Consider the following 17100-nt stretch of genomic DNA (forward strand, 5'->3'; position numbering starts at 1 on the left):
TCTACTTAACCACCTGCTATCATGAGAGACATCAGGGCTGCATCTATTGAGCCCAGTACTGAGCCTGAAAAACATTTCCAACCCCACTTACAAGTGAAATCTGCTAAAATGTGCCTGGCTGCTCTTCACTGAAAAGCTTGGTTCTGCATACATTTTTAGCATACGTTTGCTCCTGCTGGGTCAGCCGAGCAGCGAATTTCTACTTAACCACCTGCTATCATGAGAGACATCAGAGCTGCATCTTTTGAGCCCAGTACTAAGCCTGAAAAGCGTTTCCAACCCCACTTACAAGTGAAACTTGCTAAAATGTGCCTCTCTGCTCTTCACTGAAAAGCTGATTCTGCATACATTTTTGGCATAGGTTTGCTCCTGCAGGGTCAGCCGAGCAGCAAATTTCTACTTAACCACCTGCTATCATGAGAGACATCAGGGCTGCATCTTTTGAGGCCAGTACTGAGCCTGAAAAGCATTTCCAACCCCACTTACAAGTGAAACTTGTTAAAATGTGCCTAGCTGCTCTTCACTGAAAAGCTTGTTTCTGCATACATTTTTGGCATATGTTTGCTCCTGCTGGGTCAGCCGAGCAGCGAATTTCTACTTAACCACCTGCTATCAAGCGAGACATCAGGGCTGCATCTTTTGAGCCCAGTACTGAGCCTGAAAAGCATTTCCAACCCCACTTACAAGTGAAACTTGCTAAAATGTGCCTAGCTACTCTTCACTGAAAAGCTTGTTTCTGCATACATTTTTGGCATACGTTTGCTCCTGCTGGGTCAGCCGAGCAGCAAATTTCTACTTAACCACCTGCTATCATGAGAGAGATCAGGGCTGCATCTTTTGAGCCCAGTACTGAGCCTGAAAAGAATTTCCAACCCCACTTACAAGTGGAACTTGCTAAAGCTGCTCTTCACTGAATAGCTTGGTTTTGCACACATTTTTAGCATACGTTTGCTCCTGCTGGGTCAGCCGAGCAGAAAATTTCTACTTAACCACCTGCTATCATGAGAGACATCAGGGCTGCATCTTTTGAGCCCAGTACTAAGCCTGAAAAGCGTTTCCAACCCCACTTACAAGTGAAACTTGCTAAAATGTGCCTGGCTGCTCTTCACTGAAAAGCTTGGTTCTGCATACATTTTTAGCATACGTTTGCTCCTGGTGGGTCAGCCGAGCAGCAAATTTCTACTTAGCCACCTGCTATCATGAGAGACATCAGGGCTGCATCTTTTGAGCCCAGTACTGAGCCTGAAAAGCAATTCCAACCACACTTACAAGTGAAACGTGCTAAAATGTGCCTGGCTGCTCTTCACTGAAAAGCTTGGTTCTGCACACATTTTTAGCATACGTTTGCTCCTGCTGGGTCTGCCTAGCAGCACATTTCTACTTAACCACCTGCTATCATGAGAGACATCAGGGCTGCATCTATTGAGCCCAGTACTGAGCCTGAAAAGCATTTCCAACCCCACTTACAAGTGAAACCTGCTAAAATGTGCCTGGCTGCTCTTCACTGAAAAGCTTGGTTCTGCATACATTTTTAGCATACGTTTGCTCCTGCTGGGTCAGCCGAGCAGCGAATTCTACTTAACCACCTGCTATCATGAGAGACATCAGGGCTGCATCTTTTGAGCCCAGTACTGAGCCTGAAAAGCATTTCCAACCCCACTTACAAGTGAAACTTGCTAAAATGTGCCTAGCTGCTCTTCACTGAAAAGCTTGTTTCTGCATACATTTTTGGCATACGTTTGCTCCTGCTGGGTCAGCAGAGCAGCGAATTTCTACTTAACCACCTGCTATCATGAGAGAGATCGGGGCTGCATCTTTTGAGATCAGTACTGAGCCTGAAAAGCGTTTCCAACCCCACTTACAAGTGAAACCTGCTAAAATGTGCCTGGCTGCTCTTCACTGAAAAGCTTGGTTCTGCATACATTTTTGGCATACGTTTGCTCCTGCTGGGTTAGCCGAGCAGCGAATTTCTACTTAACCACCTGCTATCATGAGAGACATCAGGGCTGCATCTTTTGAGCCCAGTACTGAGCCTGAAAAGCGTTTCCAACCCCACTTACAAGTGAAACTTGCTAAAATGTGCCTAGCTGCTCTTCACTGAAAAGCTTGTTTCTGTATACATTTTTGGCATAGGTTTGCTCCTGCTGGGTCAGCCGAGCAGCGAATTTCTACTTAACCACCTGCTATCATGAGAGACATCAGGGCTGCATCTTTTGAGCCCAGTACTGAGCCTGAAAAGCGTTTCCAACCCCACTTACAAGTGAAACTTGCTAAAATGTGCCTGGCTGCTCTTCACTGAAAAGCTTGATTCTGCATACATTTTTAGCATACGTTTGCTCCTGGTGGGTCAGCCGAGCAGCAAATTTCTACTTAGCCACCTGCTATCATGAGAGAGATCAGGGCTGCATCTTTTGAGCCCAGTACTGAGCCTGAAAAGCGTTTCCAACCCCACTTACAAGTGAAACGTGCTAAAATGTGCCTGGCTGCTCTTCACCGAAAAGCTTGGTTCTGCATACATTTTTAGCATACGTTTGCTCCTGCTGGGTCAGCCGAGCAGCACATTTCTACTTAACCACCTGCTATCATGAGAGCCATCAGGGCTGCATCTTTTGAGCCCAGTACTGAGCCTGAAAAGCGTTTCCAACCCCACCAACAAGTGAAACTTGCTAAAATATGCCTAGCTGCTCTTCACTGAAATGCTTGGTTCTGCATACATTTTTAGCATACGTTTGCTCCTGCTGGGTCAGCCGAGCAGCAAATTTCTACTTAACCACCTGCTATCATGAGAGAGATCAGGGCTGCATCTTTTGAGCCCAGTACTGAGCCTGAAAAGCGTTTCCAACCCCACTTACAAGTGAAACTTGCTAAAATGTGCCTGGCTGCTCTTCACTGAAAAGCTTGATTCTGCATACATTTTTAGCATACGTTTGCTCCTGCTGGGTCAGCCGAGCAGCAAATTTCTACTTAGCCACCTGCTATCATGAGAGAGATCAGGGCTGCATCTTTTGAGCCCAGTACTGAGCCTGAAAAGCGTTTCCAACCCCACTTACAAGTGAAACGTGCTAAAATGTGCCTGGCTGCTCTTCACTGAAAAGCTTGGTTCTGCATACATTTTTAGCATACGTTTGCTCCTGCTGGGTCAGCCGAGCAGCACATTTCTACTTAACCACCTGCTATCATGAGAGCCATCAGGGCTGCATCTTTTGAGCCCAGTACTGAGCCTGAAAAGCGTTTCCAACCCCACCAACAAGTGAAACTTGCTAAAATATGCCTAGCTGCTCTTCACTGAAATGCTTGGTTCTGCATACATTTTTAGCATACGTTTGCTCCTGCTGGGTCAGCCGAGCAGCAAATTTCTACTTAACCACCTGCTATCATGAGAGACATCAGGGCTGCATCTTTCGAGCCCAGTACTGAGCCTGAAAAGCGTTTCCAACCCCACTTACAAGTGAAACTTGCTAAAATGTGCCTGGCTGCTCTTCACTGAAAAGCTTGGTTCTGCATACATTTTTAGCATACGTTTGCTCCTGCTGGGTCAGCCGAGCACCAAATTTCTACTTAACCACCTGCTATCATGAGAGACATCAGGGCTGCATCTTTTGAGCCCAGTACTGAGCCTGAAAGCGTTTCCCACCCCACTTACAAGTGAAACTTGCTAAAATGTGCCTAGCTGCTCTTCACTGAAAAGCTTGTTTCTGCATACATTTTTGGCATATGTTTGCTCCTGCTGGGTCAGCCGAGCAGCGAATTTCTACTTAACCACCTGCTATCAAGCGAGACATCAGGGCTGCATCTTTTGAGCCCAGTACTGAGCCTGAAAAGCATTTCCAACCCCACTTACAAGTGAAACTTGCTAAAATGTGCCTAGCTGCTCTTCACTGAAAAGCTTGTTTCTGCATACATTTTTGGCATACGTTTGCTCCTGCTGGGTCAGCCGAGCAGCGAATTTCTACTTAACCACCTGCTATCATGAGAGACATCAGGTCTGCATCTTTTGAGCCCAGTACTGAGCCTGAAAAGCATTTCCAACCCCACTTACAAGTGAAACTTGCTAAAATGTGCCTAGCTGCTCTTCACTGAAAAGCTTGTTTCTGCATACATTTTTGGCATATGTTTGCTCCTGCTGGGTCAGCCGAGCAGCGAATTTCTACTTAACCACCTGCTATCAAGCGAGACATCAGGGCTGCATCTTTTGAGCCCAGTACTGAGCCTGAAAAGCATTTCCAACCCCACTTACAAGTGAAACTTGCTAAAATGTGCCTAGCTGCTCTTCACTGAAAAGCTTGTTTCTGCATACATTTTTGGCATACGTTTGCTCCTGCTGGGTCAGCCGAGCAGCGAATTTCTACTTAACCACCTGCTATCATGAGAGACATCAGGTCTGCATCTTTTGAGCCCAGTACTGAGCCTGAAAAGCGTTTCCAACCCCACTTACAAGTGAAACTTGCTAAAATGTGCCTGGCTGCTCTTCACTGAAAAGCTTGGTTCTGCATACATTTTTAGCATACGTTTGCTCCTGCTGGGTCAGCCGAGCAGCAAATTTCTACTTAACCACCTGCTATCATGAGAGAGATCAGGGCTGCATCTTTTGAGCCCAGTACTGAGCCTGAAAAGAATTTCCAACCCCACTTACAAGTGGAACTTGCTAAAGCTGCTCTTCACTGAATAGCTTGGTTTTGCACACATTTTTAGCATACGTTTGCTCCTGCTGGGTCAGCCGAGCAGAAAATTTCTACTTAACCACCTGCTATCATGAGAGACATCAGGGCTGCATCTTTTGAGCCCAGTACTTAGCGTGAAAAGCGTTTCCAACCCCACTTACAAGTGAAACTTGCTAAAATGTGCCTGGCTGCTCTTCACTGAAAAGCTTGGTTCTGCATACATTTTTAGCATACGTTTGCTCCTGGTGGGTCAGCCGAGCAGCAAATTTCTACTTAGCCACCTGCTATCATGAGAGACATCAGGGCTGCATCTTTTGAGCCCAGTACTGAGCCTGAAAAGCAATTCCAACCCCACTTACAAGTGAAACGTGCTAAAATGTGCCTGGCTGCTCTTCACTGAAAAGCTTGGTTCTGCACACATTTTTAGCATACGTTTGCTCCTGCTGGGTCTGCCTAGCAGCAAATTTCTACTTAACCACCTGCTATCATGAGAGACATCAGGGCTGCATCTATTGAGCCCAGTATTGAGCCTGAAAAACATTTCCAACCCCACTTACAAGTGAAATCTGCTAAAATGTGCCTGGCTGCTCTTCACTGAAAAGCTTGGTTCTGCATACATTTTTAGCATACGTTTGCTCCTGCTGGGTCAGCCGAGCAGCGAATTTCTACTTAACCACCTGCTATCATGAGAGACATCAGAGCTGCATCTTTTGAGCCCAGTACTAAGCCTGAAAAGCGTTTCCAACCCCACTTACAAGTGAAACTTGCTAAAATGTGCCTCTCTGCTCTTCACTGAAAAGCTGATTCTGCGTACATTTTTGGCATAGGTTTGCTCCTGCTGGGTCAGTCGAGCAGCAAATTTCTACTTAACCACCTGCTATCATGAGAGACATCAGGGCTGCATCTTTTGAGGCCAGTACTGAGCCTGAAAAGCATTTCCAACCCCACTTACAAGTAAAACTTGCTAAAATGTGCCTAGCTGCTCTTCACTGAAAAGCTTGTTTCTGCATACATTTTTGGCATACGTTTGCTCCTGCTGGGTCAGCCGAGCAGCGAATTTCTACTTAACCACCTGCTATCATGAGAGACATCAGGGCTGCATCTTTTGAGCCCAGTACTGAGCCTGAAAAGCATTTCCAACCCCACTTACAAGTGAAACTTGCTAAAATGTGCCTAGCTGCTCTTCACTGAAAAGCTTGTTTCTGCATACATTTTTGGCATACGTTTGCTCCTGCTGGGTCAGCCGAGCAGCAAATTTCTACTTAACCACCTGCTATCATGAGAAACATCAGGGCTGCATCTTTTGAGCCCAGTACTGAGCCTGAAAAGCGTTTCCAACCCCACTTACAAGTGAAACTTGCTAAAATGTGCCTGGCTGCTCTTCACTGAAAAGCTAGGTTCTGCATACATTTTTGGCATACGTTTGCTCCTGCTGGGTCAGCCGAGCAGCGAATTTCTACTTAACCACCTGCTATCATGAGAGAGATCGGGGCTGCATCTTTTGAGCCCAGTACTGAGCCTGAAAAGCGTTTCCAACCCCACTTACAAGTGAAACTTGCTCAAATGTGCCTGGCTGCTCTTCACTGAAAAGCTTGGTTCTGCATACATTTTTAGCATACGTTTGCTCCTGCTGGGTCAGCCGAGCAGCGAATTTCTACTTAACCACCTGCTATCATGAGAGACATCAGGGCTGCATCTTTTGAGCCCAGTACTGAGCCTGAAAAGCGTTTCCAACCCCACTTACAAGTGAAACGTGCTAAAATGTGCCTGGCTGCTCTTCACTGAAAAGCTTGGTTCTGCATACATTTTTAGCATACGTTTGCTCCTGCTGGGTCAGCCGAGCAGCACATTTCTACTTAACCACCTGCTATCATGAGAGCCATCAGGGCTGCATCTTTTGAGCCCAGTACTGAGCCTGAAAAGCGTTTCCAACCCCACCAACAAGTGAAACTTGCTAAAATGTGCCTGGCTGCTCTTCACTGAAATGCTTGGTTCTGCATACATTTTTAGCATACGTTTGCTCCTGCTGGGTCAGCCGAGCAGCAAATTTCTACTTAACCACCTGCTATCATGAGAGACATCAGGGCTGCATCTTTCGAGCCCAGTACTGAGCCTGAAAAGCGTTTCCAACCCCACTTACAAGTGAAACTTGCTAAAATGTGCCTGGCTGCTCTTCACTGAAAAGCTTGGTTCTGCATACATTTTTAGCATACGTTTGCTCCTGCTGGGTCAGCCGAGCACCAAATTTCTACTTAACCACCTGCTATCATGAGAGACATCAGGGCTGCATCTTTTGAGCCCAGTACTGAGCCTGAAAGCGTTTCCCACCCCACTTACAAGTGAAACTTGCTAAAATGTGCCTGGCTGCTCTTCACTGAAAAGCTTGGTTCTGCATACATTTTTAGCATACGTTTGCTCCTGCTGGGTCAGCCGAGCAGCACATTTCTACTTAACCACCTGCTATCATGAGAGCCATCAGGGCTGCATCTTTTGAGCCCAGTACTGAGCCTGAAAAGCGTTTCCAACCCCACCAACAAGTGAAACTTGCTAAAATATGCCTAGCTGCTCTTCACTGAAATGCTTGGTTCTGCATACATTTTTAGCATACGTTTGCTCCTGCTGGGTCAGCCGAGCAGCAAATTTCTACTTAACCACCTGCTATCATGAGAGACATCAGGGCTGCATCTTTTGAGCCCAGTACTGAGCCTGAAAGCATTTCCCACCCCACTTACAAGTGAAACTTGCTAAAATGTGCCTCTCTGCTCTTCACTGAAAAGCTGATTCTGCATACATTTTTGGCATAGGTTTGCTCCTGCTGGGTCAGCGGAGCAGCAAATTTCTACTTAACCACCTGCTATCATGAGAGAGATCAGGGCTGCATCTTTTGAGCCCAGTACTGAGCCTGAAAAGCGTTTCCAACCCCACTTACAAGTGAAACTTGCTAAAATGTGCCTGGCTGCTCTTCACTGAAAAGCTTGATTCTGCATACATTTTTAGCATACGTTTGCTCCTGCTGGGTCAGCCGAGCAGCAAATTTCTACTTAGCCACCTGCTATCATGAGAGAGATCAGGGCTGCATCTTTTGAGCCCAGTACTGAGCCTGAAAAGCGTTTCCAACCCCACTTACAAGTGAAACGTGCTAAAATGTGCCTGGCTGCTCTTCACTGAAAAGCTTGGTTCTGCATACATTTTTAGCATACGTTTGCTCCTGCTGGGTCAGCCGAGCAGCACATTTCTACTTAACCACCTGCTATCATGAGAGCCATCAGGGCTGCATCTTTTGAGCCCAGTACTGAGCCTGAAAAGCGTTTCCAACCCCACCAACAAGTGAAACTTGCTAAAATATGCCTAGCTGCTCTTCACTGAAATGCTTGGTTCTGCATACATTTTTAGCATACGTTTGCTCCTGCTGGGTCAGCCGAGCAGCAAATTTCTACTTAACCACCTGCTATCATGAGAGACATCAGGGCTGCATCTTTCGAGCCCAGTACTGAGCCTGAAAAGCGTTTCCAACCCCACTTACAAGTGAAACTTGCTAAAATGTGCCTGGCTGCTCTTCACTGAAAAGCTTGGTTCTGCATACATTTTTAGCATACGTTTGCTCCTGCTGGGTCAGCCGAGCACCAAATTTCTACTTAACCACCTGCTGTCATGAGAGACATCAGGGCTGCATCTTTTGAGCCCAGTACTGAGCCTGAAAGCGTTTCCCACCCCACTTACAAGTGAAACTTGCTAAAATGTGCCTAGCTGCTCTTCACTGAAAAGCTTGTTTCTGCATACATTTTTGGCATATGTTTGCTCCTGCTGGGTCAGCCGAGCAGCGAATTTCTACTTAACCACCTGCTATCAAGCGAGACATCAGGGCTGCATCTTTTGAGCCCAGTACTGAGCCTGAAAAGCATTTCCAACCCCACTTACAAGTGAAACTTGCTAAAATGTGCCTAGCTGCTCTTCACTGAAAAGCTTGTTTCTGCATACATTTTTGGCATACGTTTGCTCCTGCTGGGTCAGCCGAGCAGCCAATTTCTACTTAACCACCTGCTATCATGAGAGACATCAGGTCTGCATCTTTTGAGCCCAGTACTGAGCCTGAAAAGCATTTCCAACCCCACTTACAAGTGAAACTTGCTAAAATGTGCCTAGCTGCTCTTCACTGAAAAGCTTGTTTCTGCATACATTTTTGGCATATGTTTGCTCCTGCTGGGTCAGCCGAGCAGCGAATTTCTACTTAACCACCTGCTATCAAGCGAGACATCAGGGCTGCATCTTTTGAGCCCAGTACTGAGCCTGAAAAGCATTTCCAACCCCACTTACAAGTGAAACTTGCTAAAATGTGCCTAGCTGCTCTTCACTGAAAAGCTTGTTTCTGCATACATTTTTGGCATACGTTTGCTCCTGCTGGGTCAGCCGAGCAGCGAATTTCTACTTAACCACCTGCTATCATGAGAGACATCAGGTCTGCATCTTTTGAGCCCAGTACTGAGCCTGAAAAGCGTTTCCAACCCCACTTACAAGTGAAACTTGCTAAAATGTGCCTGGCTGCTCTTCACTGAAAAGCTTGGTTCTGCATACATTTTTAGCATACGTTTGCTCCTGCTGGGTCAGCCGAGCAGCAAATTTCTACTTAACCACCTGCTATCATGAGAGAGATCAGGGCTGCATCTTTTGAGCCCAGTACTGAGCCTGAAAAGAATTTCCAACCCCACTTACAAGTGGAACTTGCTAAAGCTGCTCTTCACTGAATAGCTTGGTTTTGCACACATTTTTAGCATACGTTTGCTCCTGCTGGGTCAGCCGAGCAGAAAATTTCTACTTAACCACCTGCTATCATGAGAGACATCAGGGCTGCATCTTTTGAGCCCAGTACTTAGCGTGAAAAGCGTTTCCAACCCCACTTACAAGTGAAACTTGCTAAAATGTGCCTGGCTGCTCTTCACTGAAAAGCTTGGTTCTGCATACATTTTTAGCATACGTTTGCTCCTGGTGGGTCAGCCGAGCAGCAAATTTCTACTTAGCCACCTGCTATCATGAGAGACATCAGGGCTGCATCTTTTGAGCCCAGTACTGAGCCTGAAAAGCAATTCCAACCCCACTTACAAGTGAAACGTGCTAAAATGTGCCTGGCTGCTCTTCACTGAAAAGCTTGGTTCTGCACACATTTTTAGCATACGTTTGCTCCTGCTGGGTCTGCCTAGCAGAAAATTTCTACTTAACCACCTGCTATCATGAGAGACATCAGGGCTGCATCTATTGAGCCCAGTACTGAGCCTGAAAAACATTTCCAACCCCACTTACAAGTGAAATCTGCTAAAATGTGCCTGGCTGCTCTTCACTGAAAAGCTTGGTTCTGCATACATTTTTAGCATACGTTTGCTCCTGCTGGGTCAGCCGAGCAGCGAATTTCTACTTAACCACCTGCTATCATGAGAGACATCAGAGCTGCATCTTTTGAGCCCAGTACTAAGCTTGAAAAGCGTTTCCAACCCCACTTACAAGTGAAACTTGCTAAAATGTGCCTCTCTGCTCTTCACTGAAAAGCTGATTCTGCGTACATTTTTGGCATAGGTTTGCTCCTGCTGGGTCAGTCGAGCAGCAAATTTCTACTTAACCACCTGCTATCATGAGAGACATCAGGGCTGCATCTTTTGAGGCCAGTACTGAGCCTGAAAAGCATTTCCAACCCCACTTACAAGTAAAACTTGCTAAAATGTGCCTAGCTGCTCTTCACTGAAAAGCTTGTTTCTGCATACATTTTTGGCATACGTTTGCTCCTGCTGGGTCAGCCGAGCAGCGAATTTCTACTTAACCACCTGCTATCATGAGAGACATCAGGGCTGCATCTTTTGAGCCCAGTACTGAGCCTGAAAAGCATTTCCAACCCCACTTACAAGTGAAACTTGCTAAAATGTGCCTAGCTGCTTTTCACTGAAAAGCTTGTTTCTGCATACATTTTTGGCATACGTTTGCTCCTGCTGGGTCAGCCGAGCAGCAAATTTCTACTTAACCACCTGCTATCATGAGAAACATCAGGGCTGTATCTTTTGAGCCCAGTACTGAGCCTGAAAAGCGTTTCCAACCCCACTTACAAGTGAAACTTGCTAAAATGTGCCTGGCTGCTCTTCACTGAAAAGCTAGGTTCTGCATACATTTTTGGCATACGTTTGCTCCTGCTGGGTCAGCCGAGCAGCAAATTTCTACTTAACCACCTGCTATCATGAGAGAGATCAGGGCTGCATCTTTTGAGCACAGTACTGAGCCTGAAAAGCATTTCCAACCCCACTTACAAGTAAAACTTGCTAAAACGTGCCTGGCTGCTCTTCACTGAAAAGCTTGGTTCTGCACACATTTTTAGCATACGTTTGCTCCTGCTGGGTCAGCCGAGCAGCAAATTTCTACTTAACCACCTGCTATCATGAGAGACATCAGAGCTGCATCTTTTGAGCCCAGTACTAAGCCTGAAAAGCGTTTCCAACCCCACTTACAAGTGAAACTTGCTAAAATGTGCCTCTCTGCTCTTCACTATAAAGCTGATTCTGCGTACATTTTTGGCATAGGTTTGCTCCTGCTGGGTCAGCCGAGCAGCAAATTTCTACTTAACCACCTGCTATCATGAGAGACATCAGGGCTGCATCTTTTGAGGCCAGTACTGAGCCTGAAAAGCATTTCCAACCCCACTTACAAGTGAAACTTGCTAAAATGTGCCTAGCTGCTCTTCACTGAAAAGCTTGTTTCTGCATACATTTTTGGCATACGTTTGCTCCTGCTGGGTCAGCCGAGCAGCGAATTTCTACTTAACCACCTGCTATCATGAGAGACATCAGGGCTGCATCTTTTGAGCCCAGTACTGAGCCTGAAAAGCATTTCCAACCCCACTTACAAGTGAAACTTGCTAAAATGTGCCTAGCTGCTCTTCACTGAAAAGCTTGTTTCTGCATACATTTTTGGCATACGTTTGCTCCTGCTGGGTCAGCCGAGCAGCAAATTTCTACTTAACCACCTGCTATCATGAGAGACATCAGGGCTGCATCTTTTGAGCCCAGTACTGAGCCTGAAAAGCGTTTCCAACCCCACTTACAAGTGAAACTTCCTAAAATGTGCCTGGCTGCTCTTCACTGAAAAGCTAGGTTCTGCATAAATTTTTGGCATACGTTTGCTCCTGCTGGGTCAGCAGAGCAGCGAATTTCTACTTAACCACCTGCTATCATGAGAGAGATCGGGGCTGCATCTTTTGAGATCAGTACTGAGCCTGAAAAGCGTTTCCAACCCCACTTACAAGTGAAACCTGCTAAAATGTGCATGGCTGCTCTTCACTGAAAAGCTTGGTTCTGCATACATTTTTGGCATACGTTTGCTCCTGCTGGGTTAGCCGAGAAGCGAATTTCTACTTAACCACCTGCTATCATGAGAGACATCAGGGCTGCATCTTTTGAGCCCAGTACTGAGCCTGAAAAGCGTTTCCAACCCCACTTACAAGTGAAACTTGCTAAAATGTGCCTAGCTGCTCTTCACTGAAAAGCTTGTTTCTGCATACATTTTTGGCATACGTTTGCTCCTGCTGGGTCAGCCGAGCAGCGAATTTCTACTTAACCACCTGCTATCATGAGAGACATCAGGGCTGCATCTTTTGAGCCCAGTACTGAGCCTGAAAAGCGTTTCCAACCCCACTTACAAGTGAAACGTGCTAAAATGTGCCTGGCTGCTCTTCACTGAAAAGCTTGGTTCTGCATACATTTTTAGCATACGTTTGCTCCTGCTGGGTCAGCCGAGCAGCAAATTTCTACTTAACCACCTGCTATCATGAGAGACATCAGGGCTGCATCTTTCGAGCCCAGTACTGAGCCTGAAAAGCGTTTCCAACCCCACTTACAAGTGAAACTTGCTAAAATGTGCCTGGCTGCTCTTCACTGAAAAGCTTGGTTCTGCATACATTTTTAGCATACGTTTGCTCCTGCTGGGTCAGCCGAGCACCAAATTTCTACTTAACCACCTGCTATCATGAGAGACATCAGGGCTGTATCTTTTGAGCCCAGTACTGAGCCTGAAAAGCGTTTCCAACCCCACTTACAAGTGAAACTTGCTAAAATGTGCCTGGCTGCTCTTCACTGAAAAGCTAGGTTCTGCATACATTTTTGGCATACGTTTGCTCCTGCTGGGTCAGCCGAGCAGCAAATTTCTACTTAACCACCTGCTATCATGAGAGAGATCAGGGCTGCATCTTTTGAGCACAGTACTGAGCCTGAAAAGCATTTCCAACCCCACTTACAAGTAAAACTTGCTAAAACGTGCCTGGCTGCTCTTCACTGAAAAGCTTGGTTCTGCACACATTTTTAGCATACGTTTGCTCCTGCTGGGTCAGCCGAGCAGCAAATTTCTACTTAACCACCTGCTATCATGAGAGACATCAGAGCTGCATCTTTTGAGCCCAGTACTAAGCCTGAAAAGCGTTTCCAACCCCACTTACAAGTGAAACTTGCTAAAATGTGCCTCTCTGCTCTTCACTATAAAGCTGATTCTGCGTACATTTTTGGCATAGGTTTGCTCCTGCTGGGTCAGCCGAGCAGCAAATTTCTACTTAACCACCTGCTATCATGAGAGACATCAGGGCTGCATCTTTTGAGGCCAGTACTGAGCCTGAAAAGCATTTCCAACCCCACTTACAAGTGAAACTTGCTAAAATGTGCCTAGCTGCTCTTCACTGAAAAGCTTGTTTCTGCATACATTTTTGGCATACGTTTGCTCCTGCTGGGTCAGCCGAGCAGCGAATTTCTACTTAACCACCTGCTATCATGAGAGACATCAGGGCTGCATCTTTTGAGCCCAGTACTGAGCCTGAAAAGCATTTCCAACCCCACTTACAAGTGAAACTTGCTAAAATGTGCCTAGCTGCTCTTCACTGAAAAGCTTGTTTCTGCATACATTTTTGGCATACGTTTGCTCCTGCTGGGTCAGCCGAGCAGCAAATTTCTACTTAACCACCTGCTATCATGAGAGACATCAGGGCTGCATCTTTTGAGCCCAGTACTGAGCCTGAAAAGCGTTTCCAACCCCACTTACAAGTGAAACTTCCTAAAATGTGCCTGGCTGCTCTTCACTGAAAAGCTAGGTTCTGCATAAATTTTTGGCATACGTTTGCTCCTGCTGGGTCAGCAGAGCAGCGAATTTCTACTTAACCACCTGCTATCATGAGAGAGATCGGGGCTGCATCTTTTGAGATCAGTACTGAGCCTGAAAAGCGTTTCCAACCCCACTTACAAGTGAAACCTGCTAAAATGTGCATGGCTGCTCTTCACTGAAAAGCTTGGTTCTGCATACATTTTTGGCATACGTTTGCTCCTGCTGGGTTAGCCGAGAAGCGAATTTCTACTTAACCACCTGCTATCATGAGAGACATCAGGGCTGCATCTTTTGAGCCCAGTACTGAGCCTGAAAAGCGTTTCCAACCCCACTTACAAGTGAAACTTGCTAAAATGTGCCTAGCTGCTCTTCACTGAAAAGCTTGTTTCTGCATACATTTTTGGCATACGTTTGCTCCTGCTGGGTCAGCCGAGCAGCGAATTTCTACTTAACCACCTGCTATCATGAGAGACATCAGGGCTGCATCTTTTGAGCCCAGTACTGAGCCTGAAAAGCGTTTCCAACCCCACTTACAAGTGAAACGTGCTAAAATGTGCCTGGCTGCTCTTCACTGAAAAGCTTGGTTCTGCATACATTTTTAGCATACGTTTGCTCCTGCTGGGTCAGCCGAGCAGCAAATTTCTACTTAACCACCTGCTATCATGAGAGACATCAGGGCTGCATCTTTCGAGCCCAGTACTGAGCCTGAAAAGCGTTTCCAACCCCACTTACAAGTGAAACTTGCTAAAATGTGCCTGGCTGCTCTTCACTGAAAAGCTTGGTTCTGCATACATTTTTAGCATACGTTTGCTCCTGCTGGGTCAGCCGAGCACCAAATTTCTACTTAACCACCTGCTATCATGAGAGACATCAGGGCTGCATCTTTTGAGCCCAGTACTGAGCCTGAAAGCGTTTCCCACCCCACTTACAAGTGAAACTTGCTAAAATGTGCCTCTCTGCTCTTCACTGAAAAGCTTGGTTCTGCATACATATTTAGCATATGTTTGCTCCTGCTGGGCCAGCCGAGCAGCAAATTTCTACTTAACCACCTGCTATCATGAGAGACATCAGAGCTGCATCTTTTGAGCCCATTACTAAGCCTGAAAAGCGTTTCCAACCCCACTTACAAGTGAAACTTGCTAAAATTGCCTCTCTGCTCTTCACTGAAAAGCTGATTCTGCATACATTTTTGGCATAGGTTTGCTCCTGCTGGGTCAGCCGAGCAGCAAATTTCTACTTAACCACCTGCTATCATGAGAGACATCAGGGCTGCATCTTTTGAGGCCAGTACTGAGCCTGAAAAGCATTTCCAACCCCACTTACAAGTGAAACTTGTTAAAATGTGCCTAGCTGCTCTTCACTGAAAAGCTTGTTTCTGCATACATTTTTGGCATATGTTTGCTCCTGCTGGGTCAGCCGAGCAGCGAATTTCTACTTAACCACCTGCTATCAAGCGAGACATCAGGGCTGCATCTTTTGAGCCCAGTACTGAGCCTGAAAAGCATTTCCAACCCCACTTACAAGTGAAACTTGCTAAAATGTGCCTAGCTACTCTTCACTGAAAAGCTTGTTTCTGCATACATTTTTGGCATACGTTTGCTCCTGCTGGGTCAGCCGAGCAGCGAATTTCTACTTAACCACCTGCTATCATGAGAGACATCAGGTCTGCATCTTTTGAGCCCAGTACTGAGCCTGAAAAGCGTTTCCAACTCCACTTACAAGTGAAACTTGCTAAAATGTGCCTGGCTGCTCTTCACTGAAAAGCTTGGTTCTGCATACATTTTTAGCATACATTTGCTCCTGCTGGGTCAGCCGAGCAGCAAATTTCTACTTAACCACCTGCTATCATGAGAGAGATCAGGGCTGCATCTTTTGAGCCCAGTACTGAGCCTGAAAAGAATTTCCAACCCCACTTACAAGTGGAACTTGCTAAAGCTGCTCTTCACTGAATAGCTTGGTTTTGCACACATTTTTAGCATACGTTTGCTCCTGCTGGGTCAGCCGAGCAGAAAATTTCTACTTAACCACCTGCTATCATGAGAGACATCAGGGCTGCATCTTTTGAGCCCAGTACTAAGCCTGAAAAGCGTTTCCAACCCCACTTACAAGTGAAACTTGCTAAAATGTGCCTGGCTGCTCTTCACTGAAAAGCTTGGTTCTGCATACATTTTTAGCATACGTTTGCTCCTGGTGGGTCAGCCGAGCAGCAAATTTCTACTTAGCCACCTGCTATCATGAGAGACATCAGGGCTGCATCTTTTGAGCCCAGTACTGAGCCTGAAAAGCAATTCCAACCCCACTTACAAGTGAAACGTGCTAAAATGTGCCTGGCTGCTCTTCACTGAAAAGCTTGGTTCTGCACACATTTTTAGCATACGTTTGCTCCTGCTGGGTCTGCCTAGCAGCACATTTCTACTTAACCACCTGCTATCATGAGAGACATCAGGGCTGCATCTATTGAGCCCAGTACTGAGCCTGAAAAGCATTTCCAACCCCACTTACAAGTGAAACCTGCTAAAATGTGCCTGGCTGCTCTTCACTGAAAAGCTTGGTTCTGCATACATTTTTAGCATACGTTTGCTCCTGCTGGGTCAGCCGAGCAGCGAATTCTACTTAACCACCTGCTATCATGAGAGACATCAGGGCTGCATCTTTTGAGCCCAGTACTGAGCCTGAAAATCATTTCCAACCCCACTTACAAGTGAAACGTGCTAAAATGTGCCTAGCTGCTCTTCACTGAAAAGCTTGTTTCTGCATACATTTTTGGCATACGTTTTCTCCTGCTGGGTCAGCCGAGCAGCGAATTTCTACTTAACCACCTGCTATCATGAGAGACATCAGGGCTGCATCTTTTGAGGCCAGTACTGAGCCTGAAAAGCATTTCCAACCCCACTTACAAGTGAAACTTGCTAAAATGTGCCTAGCTGCTCTTCACTGAAAAGCTTGTTTCTGCATACATTTTTGGCATACGTTTGCTCCTGCTGGGTCAGCCGAGCAGCGAATTTCTACTTAACCACCTGCTATCATGAGAGACATCAGGGCTGCATCTTTTGAGCCCAGTACTGAGCCTGAAAAGCATTTCCAACCCCACTTACAAGTGAAACTTGCTAAAATGTGCCTAGCTGCTCTTCACTGAAAAGCTTGTTTCTGCATACATTTTTGGCATACGTTTGCTCCTGCTGGGTCAGCCGAGCAGCAAATTTCTACTTAACCACCTGCTATCATGAGAAACATCAGGGCTGCATCTTTTGAGCCCAGTACTGAGCCTGAAAAGCATTTCCAACCCCACTTGCAAGTGAAACTTGCTAAAATGTGCCTGGCTGCT

The sequence above is a fragment of the Lissotriton helveticus genome, chromosome 5_1 (assembly GCF_964261635.1).
Source record: "Lissotriton helveticus chromosome 5_1, aLisHel1.1, whole genome shotgun sequence".
NCBI lineage: Eukaryota > Metazoa > Chordata > Amphibia > Caudata > Salamandridae > Lissotriton > Lissotriton helveticus.